Source organism: Dreissena polymorpha, chromosome 11 (genome assembly GCF_020536995.1).
Source record: "Dreissena polymorpha isolate Duluth1 chromosome 11, UMN_Dpol_1.0, whole genome shotgun sequence".
Lineage (NCBI taxonomy): Eukaryota > Metazoa > Mollusca > Bivalvia > Myida > Dreissenidae > Dreissena > Dreissena polymorpha.
Genome location: NC_068365.1, coordinates 53,737,755 through 53,753,530, shown reverse-complemented (window position 1 = coordinate 53,753,530; position 15,776 = coordinate 53,737,755). Strand labels below are relative to the sequence as shown.

At 35.3% G+C, this 15,776-nt stretch overlaps 1 protein-coding gene across 2 annotated transcripts in view; it reads right to left on the bottom strand.

The window, feature by feature from the left end:
• Positions 1–15,776, bottom strand: part of LOC127851283 (uncharacterized) — a 91,342-nt gene that overhangs the window by 59,362 nt on the left and 16,204 nt on the right. The window contains exon 1 of one of the 2 annotated variants that reach the window (XM_052384973.1): positions 6,948–7,458. The exons of the other annotated variant lie outside the window; for it this stretch is intronic. The gene's annotated coding sequence lies outside the window, so the exon portion shown is untranslated. Of the gene's footprint in view, positions 1–6,947; positions 7,459–15,776 lie in introns of those variants that run through there. 2 annotated transcript variants of the gene reach the window in all.

Genomic DNA, 15,776 nt, shown 5'->3' with positions numbered 1-15,776 from the left:
AGTTATAAAAAATTAATGTCTGTAAAAGAAAACTTTTTTCATCTTGTTTAAACTTTAAACACCTTTACTGCATCTGTACACACCAACTGCATGCCTATATTTGGAAATCTGGATGAATTATGGAACTTTCATATACCCCAGGGGTGCACATAAACTGGACAAAAGCCGAGTGTGGGGATGGTTTTGAAAAAATCAGTATATTTTTTTTTTTAAGCATGGAAAGACTACCTAAAAATTTGCATGTAGTTCAGTGAAATGATGCTGATTAAGAAAATAATAGATTAGATTATATTTGGATAGGTGCCCATTACGGGTGCGCTACCTTAAACAATATTGATATTAAACAATATAAAACAAATTAAGTGAAGTGATAAAAAGAGTATCATTGCAGCGTAGAACTTCTGGAAGCGATTAGAATCTTTACAAAAAACATCTGTTATTTTCATAACAATTCACATGTTGATAGTCTTTACTAATGGTGCACAACGAAACAAGCTAAAATAAAGTGACATGTGTTAAATCATTGAGTGATGCACTTTCCACTCAAAATATTAAAAGTGCAAGGGAGAGAAATTCCTAAACTTTTCTGAAGACAACTTCTTGAGATTTGGATATTTACAAAGACAAGGTTTTTTATATCAGGGGTTTTCAGCCTTACATAACAGGGGCCTATTAAAGGCCCCTTCCCAATTGAAAATTTCTTTAAAATCATGCAGTTTTCCCAAAAATCCTAACTTAAACCTGCTTTTTCATTTCCCAAAGCAGTAATTTTAGCGAGAATTCTTCCCAAAATGAGCAACTTTTTCCCAAAATCCATAGGCTAGCGCAGGCTTTTTTCTACCTATCTCACGGGTCCGATAATCGGACCCATTCCCAATGCCAAATATGGGTATTTTTTCCCAATTATGAAAAAAAAAAATCCCAATTTACGACCGAAATAAGCCAAGCAGAAAAATGTGTTTCCCGGTAGGTACCGTGTTTTAAATAATCGGTACTGTGTTTTAGCACACAATGGGAATTCCCCGTAGAACGTCATCATATCGAGTGTTCCATAATGCAATTTTGCAATCTTGACACTTCAGACAAAATGGCGGCCGCTTGTGTCTATGCATTTCTTAAGAAACATTTACGGTCATTTTCGGTCAGCTTTTAAATATTGAAGTGCTGGAATAGTCAGAATTATCAGGTATATATACAACAAGTGATAACCATGTGTACGCATTAATTATTGTAAATTGGTTGAGAATCGATATCGATGATCTGGGGTTAATAAATGTGGACTAGTTTCACTTTCAACGTTACTGTGGTTCAAAAGAATAAATTTGGGTAAAACATTACGGAAATCAGACCCAGTGTAAAAAATGTCGCATAATTCGAAGTAATATCGAAGTAAAATACGATAAATTGACTCGAAAGGCACACAAAAACTGAATGTTTTGTGGGGAAAATTTACCTCCAGTCAGTCTACGGTAAACCTAGAATCTAATTCTTCTTGAATGCTCTGAGCATTTATGGGTACATACGTACAGAAGGGGTTTCTGAGCAAGCAAGTGATGAACATTTGCCACTGCCAGATTCAGAGTCACTTCCCTTTGTAGCTTCTTGACATTTCAATACTGTACATTTATGATGTTCAGCAGCTGCTGCTTTACTTTTATTTTTGAAAAATGGTTGCATTCAGACATTTGGCAACTTGAATTTTGAATAAAAATATGTTGAATGCGGGTCCTTTGACTATGAATATCAGGGAATAATCTACATGCGCGTCCCGCGTCTATGACGCACAAATATCGAAATAGACGCATAGTTTTGAAATATATGCTTCCACTCGGACGCATTGCTGAAACGAATCCGTTAACGCATATGCGAATCACGATAAGTACGAATCATCTTGGGTATGAGTCAAAAGTGTAGTGATGAACGCTGAGTTTAACCAAATGAGGCTTGAAGACTGCAACAAGTCTTTTGATTAGCTCTAGTCGAGCTGCTGCTTTATAATACGAACCAATTAGACTCGATCTTTTAAATAGCGTGTGTAATGATATTTTCTAGAGTCCCCGGATGAACCTGCTTTAACTTTTTGTAACTTAGTCATAAATAATACAGAAATAATGCCTCCGAAATAAGGTGTTGAAGCTAGATCCAAAACAAACAACTCTAAACTTTAATAACGGTAGGTCAACGGCTAGCAATTCGGACGTTTACAATAATATTATCAGGCTCGCAATTGGGATGTTAACAATAATATTATCATTGACTTGAATCAAGTTGAAATGTTGTAACATGTTACAGACACTGTTATAGCCAATGTGAAGGCAAACAAGAAAGTGATAACCCTGAATTTGTTTTTTCGTTTCAAAATTCACTGTTTTTGAGATTATTAAAAGTTTAATGCAAAATATAGTTATTGTGCTAGTGTCATTTAGACTCATTTTCTTCACTACTTGGTATCTTTCAAAATTTGGGACCCGTTCTTTTTTAAGGTGGACTCATTAATTTTGGCATGGGACTCATTGGTCTAAAATCTGTGAGTTCAGGGACCCATAGATAGTAAATTCTAGATTGTTCCCTGGAATATTCATAAAAAAATCCTTAATGACAGATCGAGCTATGTATTTTATGTGAACTTCAAGCATAACAAAGCCTGTTGTTGTTTTTTAACATACACATTCTTACAGTAGCTTGTAAAAAACAGTTAAATACTTTCTTGGCAATACCTATGTATGAAAACATTAGATTTATTTAATCATTTAATAAGAAAAAATAAAAAGAATAATTTCCAAAATAATGCTTTTGTCGATGAAAATTCTTCCCAATTTGGAAGATTTCGCGACTCGAAAAATCCCAATTTTGCTCGGTACTTTTTCCCAAAATAGACAGAAAAAGGCCTGGGCTAGGGCCTCTTCCCAATGAACCAAAGAAAACCCCTGTATATGAACACATTTCAAACACAAACATATTTTATGACTGTTAGCCCATTTTCTTGAAGGATTTTTACATTCAACGATTGTCATATTTTGTGCATGCCAGTCTTGTGGCACAACTGAAAACACAGTTGTTTTCCTGGTTGTCCAAATCTGTTTTGTTTTTAAGCAACATCTTCCTTATTATTTGCATTTGTAAACAGTGGTTTTAAAAGCCCATAAACACTCAAAATCAACAAATATTTGGTACAATATTTTGAAAACTGAAGTCAACACATAAACAAGAGCTGTCTTCTTATAATGACATATACCCCCGATAAACGCTTTGATAGAAATTATGAGCACAATAAACGCTTTGATAGAAATTATGAGCACGATAAACGCTTTGATAGAAATTATGAGCACGATAAATGCTTTGATAGAAATTATGAGCATTTTTTGAAACCTAAACGCATTTTTCGAAACCTAAACGCAGACCCTAAGTTAAAGGTCAAAGTCAAAGGGGTCAAAATCTGTGTACGTATGGAAAGGCCTTGTCCATATACACATGCATACCAAATATGAATTTTACTTTGAAGCAACATGGAAGTTATGAGCATTTTTCGAAACCTAAACGCATATTGTGACGGACAGACAGACGGACAGTGCGATCACTATATGCCCTCCTTCAGGGGCATAAAAATCCATGTTCCTTATACAGGGTTCAGAATCACATGACTTGGTGGGTTTCCCCCTTTTAACTTTAATGGATGTAAACACAACGGTAAGCGGTGCTTTATTTCAAATAACTTTTTAAAACAATTCTTCATAAACGAGATTATACGAAATTTATGTCAAATATTTATAAATTTATATCAAATGTGTACAAACTTATAAAACATATATTTCAATACAAATTAAAATAAAAGTTAAGAAGAACATGTGTCGTAAAATGCGAAATAAGCCAGATATTTAATTCTGAAATCGAAAATGTCTGTACAGTCGAATTCGCCAGCATGTAACTCATGCATGTACATGTGAATCTAAATTTAGTTTAACGGTTCATTTTAAATTCCTGCAACAATATCTATGCATACGGCACACAAACACTAACTAAAAAGACGAATACTTAGGTTATTGTAGGAAAATATATACGAAATATCTTTGTCACAATCAGATCTGGGCGCTAATTTGTCTTTGCTGCATTTTATGAAATTCGTCTTTAATGTATAATTTTTCTTGCCTTTTTTGTGTTATTGTAACATATTTTATCAATTTACAATGTAACACGTATGAAAAATCGTATAATCTCGCTCTAAGAATTTCAAGAAGTGCATAAAAGACAGAGTTTTGTGAAAAAACATCATAATTACTTTATTAAATAAGCCTGTGTTCTGGTTCAAAATTTGATTTGTTATAAGTTCAGTTTAACATCCAAAATATTTAACGAGGTCCCTGTCTCAACTGGTGGTTGACTAAACTATACACTGTGTATATTCAAAGTTTTATGAGTTTTATTCAAAGTTACTGGGTTTTTTTCACCAATGATGTCCAGGATTTTCTGTATAACAATAACATAAGCTTGCCTTGTAGATACATGTAGATATCACAATTGCACGAAAATTGTGCCAGGAATCCATCGTTCCAATAAAAACAATTGTCCATAAATCAACTTAAGAATTTTTTTTAAGAACATCACCAACGTTTTAAATTATTGTGGATTTTAAAAAGCAAACATTTGAACAATTTTCACGCCGGGTATGCGAATACTTCGTTTACGGATGGCACTTCACTAACAGAGAACAACAAACGCCACGCGCTAGAGGTAAGTTCCTCTGTTTTATTTAAAGTTATATCCTAAAGATTAGTTTTTAAGACAAGACACATGGTCGAGTTGATAAATGGTGTATCCTTTTGTATTGGGAATACACAATTTCACGGAAGAATGGAACAGTTTTGCCCAAAAAATAGAAAATTTGATCGGAAAACAGCATAAACTGGATGAACAGTAAACATTTTAACAAAATAAAACTACTTAGAATTATTGCAAGAATTTTTTTGCTATTCCAGCATGTAGAGTAATCACTGTGCTTCAAATACTGAAATTTTGATAGCATTTAATGAAATATAAACAAAGATAGTACATTTTGTAATAGGTGGCATACATAAAGTTGCAGCCACTTTGTTTACCGATAAAGGGCACTTCAGATTACGGAGACTTTCAACAAAGCGAGCACTCTAATAACTGAGTTTTATCTTCTACCTCAAATGCATTTATTTATATTATGGCTATTCATACGAAACATTTTTTAAATATATTTTTCAAAAATCACATGACTATTAATTTATACTATGTTTATTATAATTGCAATTTTCAAATAAGATAATATTTATTATTAAATAAATGTGTACGGATAACGCGAATCAACACAATCGTGTTTAATTTTACTTATAGCAGGGCTCTAGATAACGGTAGTGAAGGGGTCTTTATGACGCAAATACACATTTGTTCTTCATAAAATCCTATGTCGGTTGTGCTTATTTGAATCGCATCATCAAGACGATACTTATGCGTAGCAACAAAATTAAAAAGAGAATGGTAAAACTCCCTGTATTTTGAGCCCTGCTTATAGGGAGCACTTCCCCTTACGCAACGCTAACGTTTGCTCGAAGTGCGATTCACCTGACCCTAAATCACTGTATTGGTTGAGTTTTAAGAATCACGGTTAAAATTAAATCGTAAAATCAACTGATTCTGGAAAAAAAGGAATGCGTACATAAAATGTTTAAATGTCATATTATGGAGTCAATACTTAGTATACCCACACAAACGAAGTTTAGGGTGCTATATTGGATAGAACTTCATATGCAGCATGTGTTGTGTTTATATTAAAAAAAAGACGGATATGCATAATTTTTACACCACTATCGTGTGATTAAATCAACCCCGCCCGTTCTTTTATTGCTATTTTCGTTTATTGGCATTGAGCCAAAAAGTTCCAATAGAATTTCGAACCTGCATCGCTGCTGATATTAATCTCTGAGAGGCAGTTTAAGCAGAGTGATTATTCATGACATGCTATCTAATATAAAAGAAAATAGCCTTAGTTCCTTCATTTGGACATAAAGATAAATGCTTTAGATCAACCGCTTAGAACGTAATTTAAAATATATGGTCATATAGATTTTACTCATTAGACATATCCAATTTGTTTAACATTTATCTTTCACATTTATACCAATTCATAATCATATTTCAAAGGGATAAGAACATGCTTCGGTTATTCGTTTTTTATTTGCGTACTAAGTACATACATTTTTATTTATTGCCTGCTTACTTTAACAGTATTCCACAGCGAATTCTGCATTTTTGATTCAAAAAATACGAGTGTGTTATATCTGGAAAAAAGTGTCTAGATGTCAGGAAACGAAGTGCCATTGTTTTTTAGATGATCGGTAAACGAAGTGCAGATGAAAAATGTGCATGCGACTCTTAAAACATTTGAATTTTCTCAAATACATTAGTAAACTAAAATGTAACATGTTGTAACATTACTGGATATATTGATCTTTTATTTCGAATAGTAAGCACGTTCTTGATTTATTTCCAAGTATGTTTATTTTGTTTAAATATGTACTGATCATTCAATTCATGCTGATTATCGATGAAATTTTATCGTTTTTTTTAAATAATTCACCGTTTTTCCGCGAATTTCTTTCTTCGCAATACGAAGTGCTATACCATTAATCACCCAAACAATGTTCTGTGTCTAAAAACCAAATAAACAGAACATAAATACAAAAAAGCTGAAGAACTCACCTCTCGCGCGTGGCGTTTGTTGTTCTCTGTAAGTGAAGTGCCATCCGTAAACGAAGTATTCGCATACCCGGCGTGATTTTAGAGGGGTTACAAACACTGTTTCTGCCTCCCTTTAATACCTTTTACATTTGCACATAACACTAAGATAGTAAGCATCAAATGCAAGCAATATATACAACAAAGTTACAGAATTCAAATACTGATAAATGCAAAACTAATCCTACCTTATCATTAAATCTCCTGACGCTATGCCTTTTTAAACCATTCTACCTTGACTGATATTTTTATTTTGTTCAAGGTGACAAAATACCCATTTATCTTTCAATATATTCTAGTTTATCTTAACACTACAAGATAATTTCAATGACTCAAACGATTATGAATATTGTAACAGCCACTTCAAAAGTTCAAATCACCTCAATTTGCACCTCAATCAAAACTCAAAAGTTCTAAACCAAATAAATCTCAAGGTAACTTTAATAAGGCATTCATTCAGTTCTGTGGTGAAATTATACCACTCAATACAGTTCATTCCTGTTTGGTTTTGAATATGCTTATTCCTATTAAAGTTCCATACTACTTGTTCCAACTTCACTTACTGACTTTCAGACAGTCGGCTACATGCCACACACACTTTACACTAAAATATGATGATTTAAATCACTGAAGGGTGCTTCACAGCCAATTGGCAGAGTTTAATGTGTTTGTTAACCGATTCACACTTCTCAGCCACACAACCCTCACACTAATAGATAATCCACTGACTGACTGAGCAGAGATAGACAGGCCACATTCCACTAAATCTGGCTCCTATTATTGCTCTTATGAAATTCTAATGGTATGCAGATTAAAATGTTCTGTTATTAAAGTGGTTAAGTTTCTCAAGAACTGTGAAACAGCAGTTTAATATTATTGTACACTTATATGAAATTTTAAGAAATAATGATTATTCAATTTAAAGTGTTATTCCAGAGTTATTTCATTTTGCAATGAATACATACAGCAGAGCTCAGTGTTGTTTTACCCACTATGGAATAGGCAAAATATGAGAGACATGAAATTGTGTCGCACCCTATCCGCATTTGGATTTACTCAGACAAACTGTCATTGAAACAAAAAAGCCTGAATTCTAGTAAATATATAATTTAAAGAAATTGATCCCACAATATAATAATATTGCCTCAACTATGTGTAGGTACATGGCTGACTGCACCAAATAAACAAATGCATTTCAAGGACCTGAAAATGAAAATGAACTGTCACACCAACAAATAAAACAGGCCATAAAATAGACAAGCCATTTTTCTCCGGAGAAGTTTCCCACGGCAATGCCATAATCTGAAATACCAGGGAGCATTCAACTCTCTCAAGAGATGACTTCTTTTCCCAAAATAAACCAGATAAAAAGTATTAATACTCATGTGACGCACATTCTAGCATTCTAAGGATTTCTGATTTCTGAGAGCTAAGGATTTCTGAGAGCCTAGGAGCCGATATCTGTGCAGTTAGTGAGCTATCAATGCCAGCAATGTGAGCATCAGTTTTTCCTGGGAACAGTATACCCTGGTGAGCTGTACAGACTCACTAGATGGCTCTGCTGCATTCCAATATGGCATTACCATCTGGTACTACTAGCACCTTAGCACCAGCTGCTTTCAATAACACTCATCTGTCACGCCCCCCCCCCCACCCCCCTTCACAAGAAGAACTTCTTTTAACCCCACCCCCAACACACACACAACTAATCGCACTATTTGAGCTTGTTCAGGGAAAAGAATAACGTTCCAGTTTTTTTTCACCAATTTGGGGCCGGGTCCATTTGGATTGGGAAAAATCGTGGCATTTTGACCAAAGTTGAGAAATTAGTGTTGTTTTTTTGCAAACAAATGCTTCAAAAATGAGAATTAAAGTGTTTTAAATTAAACAAGGGACAAAATTGTCACAAAACCAGGTTTTCATTGTGAAAAAAAAATCTGATAAAGGGAGAAAACTCAAACTGAACTTTTGAAAAGAACAAACAAAATTAACCCCCTTTGTAAGTTTGTTTTAAAAAAAAATCTATTTTTAGTCGTGGCGACCTTGACATTGGAGATATTGACGTGATTCTTTCGTGCGACACACCGTCCCATGATGGTGAACAAATGTGCCAAATGATTTTAAAATCTCACAATGAATGACATAGTTATGGCCAGGACACGCTCATTTATGGCCATTTTTGACCTTTGAACTCAAAGCAGTGTCCGACAAATCTATTGCCCGGAGTCGGGGGCTACCAAAAGTTTTCATCGGGCTACTGAAATTTTCCAGCTGACGCCCGCCGGGCTACTATAAATCTATAAGAGCGGGCTAGCCCGGTTTATTGACAGACATACGTAGAATAAACACGCTGACAATGTGTTTGTACACTGTGTATTACTTATAATCCGATAACAAAGTGCAATCAATTATCTAATCAGTCACCGATCACTTGCGGTAATGTCTTACACAGTAACAGTGTATTTTAATCATCCAATCAGAATCAACATTTGTCGTCTGCTAATAATCTAATGAGAGCCGGTTGGATAGTTGGCGCACATGATGCAACATCATTTCGCAGTTTGGAATTCTTTGTTAACCACAAAAATGAGTAATAGCGACAACATTTTTGATGTCGTTAAATATCCAAGGACGCCGAACATTAAATAAATCAAAACAATAGCGGATTCTTCAAAACGGTAACGAAACCGAAAATGAATATTAATAACAACGGTGCGAACGCGGTTAACAACTGCTTATTAGTTTGCAATGTCAATTAATAATTGGATTAATCGACTGTTAATCAATAATCCCATATATGCCCGATTTATATTTTTAAAACCAAATTATGGGTGGGTAATATAGACTATAAGAGTCATAAACACAAACGTTTGAAATTTTCTAAAGTGTCAAATGAATTTCGGCATATGGTTCTATTTAAAGAAAGATGAAATAAACTTCCAATCAGGACCGTTGTATTGCAACATGCGTAAATCACATGCCACGGTTTGTACGCGTTGTGCACAGCTATTTTAGGTTACAAAATTCTACATTTAAGAAATGAATTTCTTTGTCCAGATAAAAAGCGCGCGAAAATTGGCGTGGGTGTATTTATTTGTAAATAAAAATTTCGTAGCGGGTACAACATTGAGATCATTTAATTTCCATGAAAAGTTTCGTTGTGAATTTCAACTAAAGTACCGGGGTATCTAATCGAATTATTTGGCATTGACATTTCCTCTTAATAAAATATAATGTAAACATGCTGTATCGTTACCGTTACGCTGTATCAGTTCCTTCATTATTGAAACAATTATTGTATTGTAAACTGACTGCACACAAGTGTCGTAAAATACGGATGCAATACGTAAATTCGGACAGTACTTAAAGTCGGACACAAGTAAATAAATGATTTAATACTCTTGATTTCTTGAAACTCTGTATCTGTTGTTGAAAGGGGCAATTGCATTGATTAACACCATACAAGTCAATCGTATTGATCATCTAAACGCTTTATTTACGTTTACAACTTAATGTGCTGTCCGAATTTCAGTACACATACATGTGCACATACATATAATATCTACAAGTAGTATATGATTTTCTTTGGTACATTTACATTTAAGTACACGGTGCCTGTACTGTAACATTAATTTACGATATTGACTGTGCACATCAGACTATTTGCTGTTTTATGTATATGTATGTATACATATTATGTATATGTAAATGAAGAAATAAAATAAAGATGAAAACCTGCCTCTTATCATTTTGTAAGAAAATTTTATGGGCTACCAAATATTTTTATTGGTAGCCCAGTGGGCTACCTGAAAAATAAGAAATTTGTCGGACACTGCAAAGTGTGACCTTGACCTTGACCTTGGAGATATCGACGTAATTATTTCGCGCGACACACCTTCCAATGATGGTGAACAAATGTGCGAAATGATTTTAAAATCTGACAATGAACGACATAGTTATGGCCCAGACAAGCTTGTTCCGCCAGCCCGCCAGCCAGCCAGCCAGCCAGCCAGCCAACCAGCCCGCCCGCATTCGCCAATCTAATAACCAGTTTTTTCCTTCTGAAAACCTGGTTAATTCCTTCGGAAAACCTGGTTAAAAATTTATAAAATGTAACTTGTAGAGCTGGATGGGAGAATAACTAAATGTTGATTTAAAAAAACAACAACAACAACAAAAAACACTTTAAATTGGGAATTTTTAGGTCCCATTTGGGGGCCGGATACCGGCCTCAATTGTAAACAAAACTAGAGCTTTGTCACAGAAGTGACGTATACCCCCACGTACCGCATTGACACAGACTATTTTGCATGCTGTCTTCACAAAATAAGAGAATCAAATTTATGGCGATTTTCAAGAATTATAATGCCATTATCATTTATGGCCATTTCGACCTTTGAACTCAATGGTAATGGGGGTATAAAACCCCACTGCTTTCTGTATATCAGTGCTTACATCCGCTACTTTAAGGAACCAGGATGACAACTGGACTTGTGGCGTCTCCTTTATCCAGCTTGAAACCCCCACTAACACTGATATCAGACCAATATTATAACTATGTTTTTAAAATGACGTGTATTTCTATATAACGTTTCATGCAAAACACAATCATGTTTCTAAAATTTGCTATTATTGCACTTTGATTTTCTAACTGAACTTTAGCAAGGGACAAAATTGTCACAAAACCAGGTTTTCATTGTGAAAAAAAAATCTGATAAAGGGAGAAAACTCAAACTGAACTTTTGAAATGACCAAAAAAAATTAACCCCCTTTGTAAGTTTTTTTTTTTTTTAAATCTATTTTTAGTCGTGGCGACCTTGACATTGGAGATATTGACGTGATTCTTTCGTGGGACACACCGTCCCATGATGGTGAACAAATGTGCCAAATGATTTTAAAATCTCACAATGAATGACATAGTTATGGCCAGGACAAGCTCATTTATGGCCATTTTTGACCTTTGAACTCAAAGTGTGACCTTGACCTTGGAGATATCGACGTAATTATTTCGTGCGACACACCGTCCAATGATGGTGAACAAATGTGCCAAATGATTTTAAAATCTGACGATGAACGACATAGTTATGGCTCGGACAAGCTCATTTATGGCCATTTTTGACCTTTGAACTCAAAGTGTGACCTTGACCTTGGAGATATCGACGTAATTATTTCGCGCGACACACCGTCCAATGATGGTGAACAAATGTGCCAAATGATTTTAAAATCTGACAATGAACGACATAGTTATGGCCCGGACAAGCTTATTCCGCCAGCCCGCCAGCCAGCCAGCCCGCCAGCCAGCCAGCCCGCCTGCATTCGCCAATCTAATAACCAGTTTTTTCCTTCGGAAAACCTGGTTAAAAAGCCTAAAATAAGCTGCAACCAGTGGTTACAGTAATTTCATTAATTTCAGCAGAAAAGAGAGACAGTAAAAAGTGTTTTGAAAATAAATCTTAATGCCTTGTGGGAAACATTTTCTACCAGATGTACAGACACATCCCTTATGTTTAGCAGATTTTGGTAATAATTTCAAGGAGTTTTCAAATTGAAGAGCCTTAACATACTGCAGCTACTTATTCCATGGTTTTATTTATTTAAGTTTTTTCTATTAAACACTCATGCACATTTTTGTACACAGACAAAACATTTGTGCAGCACTCTGAGAATTATACTGGGCTTAATGTGAGTCACGTTCTCAGAAAACTGGGCATAATGCATGTGCATAAAGTGTTGTTCCAGATTTGCCTGTGCAATCCACACAGGCCTATCAGGGAAGACTCTTCTTAGCAAACATCCAATTTAGGCGGAAAGTGTCATCCCTGATTAGCCTGTGCAGACTGCACATCTGGGAGCGTCACTGATTAGCCTGTGTGGACTGCACATCTGGGAGCGTCACTGATTAGCCTGTGTGGACTGCACATCTGGGAGCGTCACTGATTAGCCTGTGTGGACTGCACATCTGGGAGCGTCACTGATTAGCCTGTGTGGACTGCACATCTGGGAGCGTCACTGATTAGCCTGTGTGGACTGCACATCTGGGAGGACACTTTACGCACATGCATTATGCCCAGTTTTCTCAGAACGCGGCTCATATGTGTAAAGTATTATCCGAGATTAGCATGTGCAGTCTGCACAAGCAAAACATGGAAAACGCTTTCCACTTAATTGGAGTTTTTATTTCAAAGATGTCTCTTCTAAAAAAATCCATTCCTGGCAGAAAGTTTTGTCCCAGACTACCCTGAGCAGACTGCACAGGCTAATATGGAAAGCACTTTAAGCACTTGAATTAAACACCGTTTTCCCAAAGTGTTTATTAAAGTACAAACCCACAACGTTCAAGCAAAAGAAAAAAAATTACAATTAAACTAATTAGTGCAAAAATGTTTAATCAGATTAAGAAACTATCAAGCTTTCTAAGCGCAATCACAAACCTGATATAGCTAACACCAAAATGCCAAAAAAACTGTTTACAACATTCTATTCCCAGATCAATTTTCTGCTAACCCTCAAACAAGCTTAATTCCCATAAAATCAGCAAGAGTTTACAAGGAACTGACATTCCTTATAACAGTTTCTTCAATTGTTACAAAAACCTCTCAAGTGGCTGCTATGCTGTATAACCGTAAGCTTTACGCCTGTAGCTAAAAATAGCCTCCAGGAAACAAGAGCACTAGGGCAGAGTCTAACCTAAAACACAATATTGCTATTGTAAGCAAATATGAATCATGGCCGTTATACAATCAAACCTATTTTCAGACCATGTTTCTGGTCAAGAGAGCTCTTGCTTTCCATCAGAGTTAAGTGCTCATAATTCCAGGTAAAGTCCCTGGGCGCACTTGACTTTAATCTGAGAACTTTTCGTTCTTCAGCAATTTCTACTCTCATCACATATAACAAGTCAGCCATGTAAAACATGCATCAAAAATAGTATGTCTCCCCTATTTAAAGGTGAATCGACAGAAATGTTTTTATTTTGTGGGACACATCATACGCATGGCCTTAACCCTTTGCATGCTGGGTAATTTGTCTTCTGCTAAAATGTCGTCTGCTGAATTTCTAAAATAAGCATTTTCTTCATTTTTTTTCAAAGAATACTATCAGAATAGCAAACAGTTTGGATCCAGATGAGACGCCACGTTCTGTGGCGTCTCATCTGGATCCAAACTGTTTGCAAAGGCCTTTAAAATTCGGCTCCAGCGCTTTAAGGGTTAAGTAAAAAAAGAATTACTGATTAATTCTTAACACATAAAATGTGCTCCAGTTAGGATTTGAAAATGGCAGGTTGCTCTTTTAATCAAAAGAGCTATTTAGGGCTCATACTATCCCTTGGGAATATTTTCAATATAGAACACATGTATATATTTCAAAACTAGTTACACTGATAGTATTTTGTTAATTTATTGAAACATTAAGCACAATTTTCTATTTAATAACGTGATAAGATAAAAATACCTTGGGGCAACAGGGCTGAAGCAGTGTTTAATATTATAAGAGCGATGCACTTTGACATAAAACATTCTAGAATAAAAAAGTCAATGAAACATAACATTAAAATGTTAAGGTTCAGTCATGTATCAGATATTTCAATCAAACACAATGTGTTTCTCTCAGAATAAATACAAAGTAAAGTAGTGCAAGAAGTTACATTTCTTTGATAATATTCAACAGCGAATTTAGTGTCGTACAAAATTTAATTACTAGCTGTCGTTACTTCTATTAAACATACTTTCAGTAACAGGTATATGTACAAGTACCGGTAATAGGAACAACACTGGCATGACCAGTAAAGGTCAACCAGTACTATACAATGTACATATATGCCAGTCACTGATAAATGCCCTAATAAAATAAGAAGTAGGGGGAGATTGGCAAAGTCTCGTTCCGTAAAAAGTGGGTTTAATGCATGCGCGTAGTGTCGTCCCAGATTAGCCTCAGCAGTCGGCACAGGCTAATCAATTACAACAGTCTTTCCGCCTAAACTAGATTTTAATTTAGAAGTGACATCTTTTTAACAAGAAATTCCATAAAAACCATAGCGTTTTGTCCCTGATTAGCTTGTGCTCACTTGACAAGCTAAACAAGGACAATATTTCAAGCACATGCTTTAAGCCTAGTTTTCCAAAATTTGCTACAAATATATCAGCCCCAAATATGATTTTTTTTTAAACAACAACACTGCAAGTGCTCTTCCAATGAATAGTTTAATAAGCATATTTATTTGCATAAAACATTCAAATTGATTGGAATACAAGTTTATCTTATGAAAACTCTTAAATATAAACAGTGTGACTTTTCCAAAAAAAAAAAAAAATTCTCTAAACAAGGGCTGTTTGTAAAACATGCATGCCCCCCCCATATGGGCTGTCAGTTGTAGTGGCAGCCATTGTGTGAATACGTTTTTTGTAACTGTGACCTTGACCTTTTACCTAGTGTCTTGAAAATTAATAGAGGTCATCTGCCAGTCATGATCAATGTACCTATGAAATTTCATGATCCTAGGCCTAATTATTCTTGAGTTATCATCAGGAAACTGAAACCATTTTACTGTTTCGAGTCACTGTGACCTAGACCTTTGACATAGTGACCTGAAAATAAATAGGGGTCATCTGCCAGTCATGATCAATGTACCTATGAAGTTTCATGATCCTAGGTGTAAGCATTCTTGAGTTATCATCCGGAAACCATTTTACTATTTCGAGTCACTGTGACCTTGACCTTTGACCTAGTGACCTGAAAATCAATAGGGGTCATCTGCCAGTCATGATCAATGTACCTATGAAGTTTCCTGATCCTAGGCGTAAGCATTCTTGAGTTATCATCCGGAAACAATTTTACTGTTTCGAGTCACTGTGACCTTAACCTTTGACCTAGTGACCTGAGTATCAATAGGGGTCATCTGCCAGTCATGATCAATGTTCCTATGAAGTTTCATGATCCTAGGCGTAAGCATTCTTGAGTTATCATCAGGAAAACATTTTACTATCTGGAGTCACTGTGACCTTGACCTTTGACCTAGT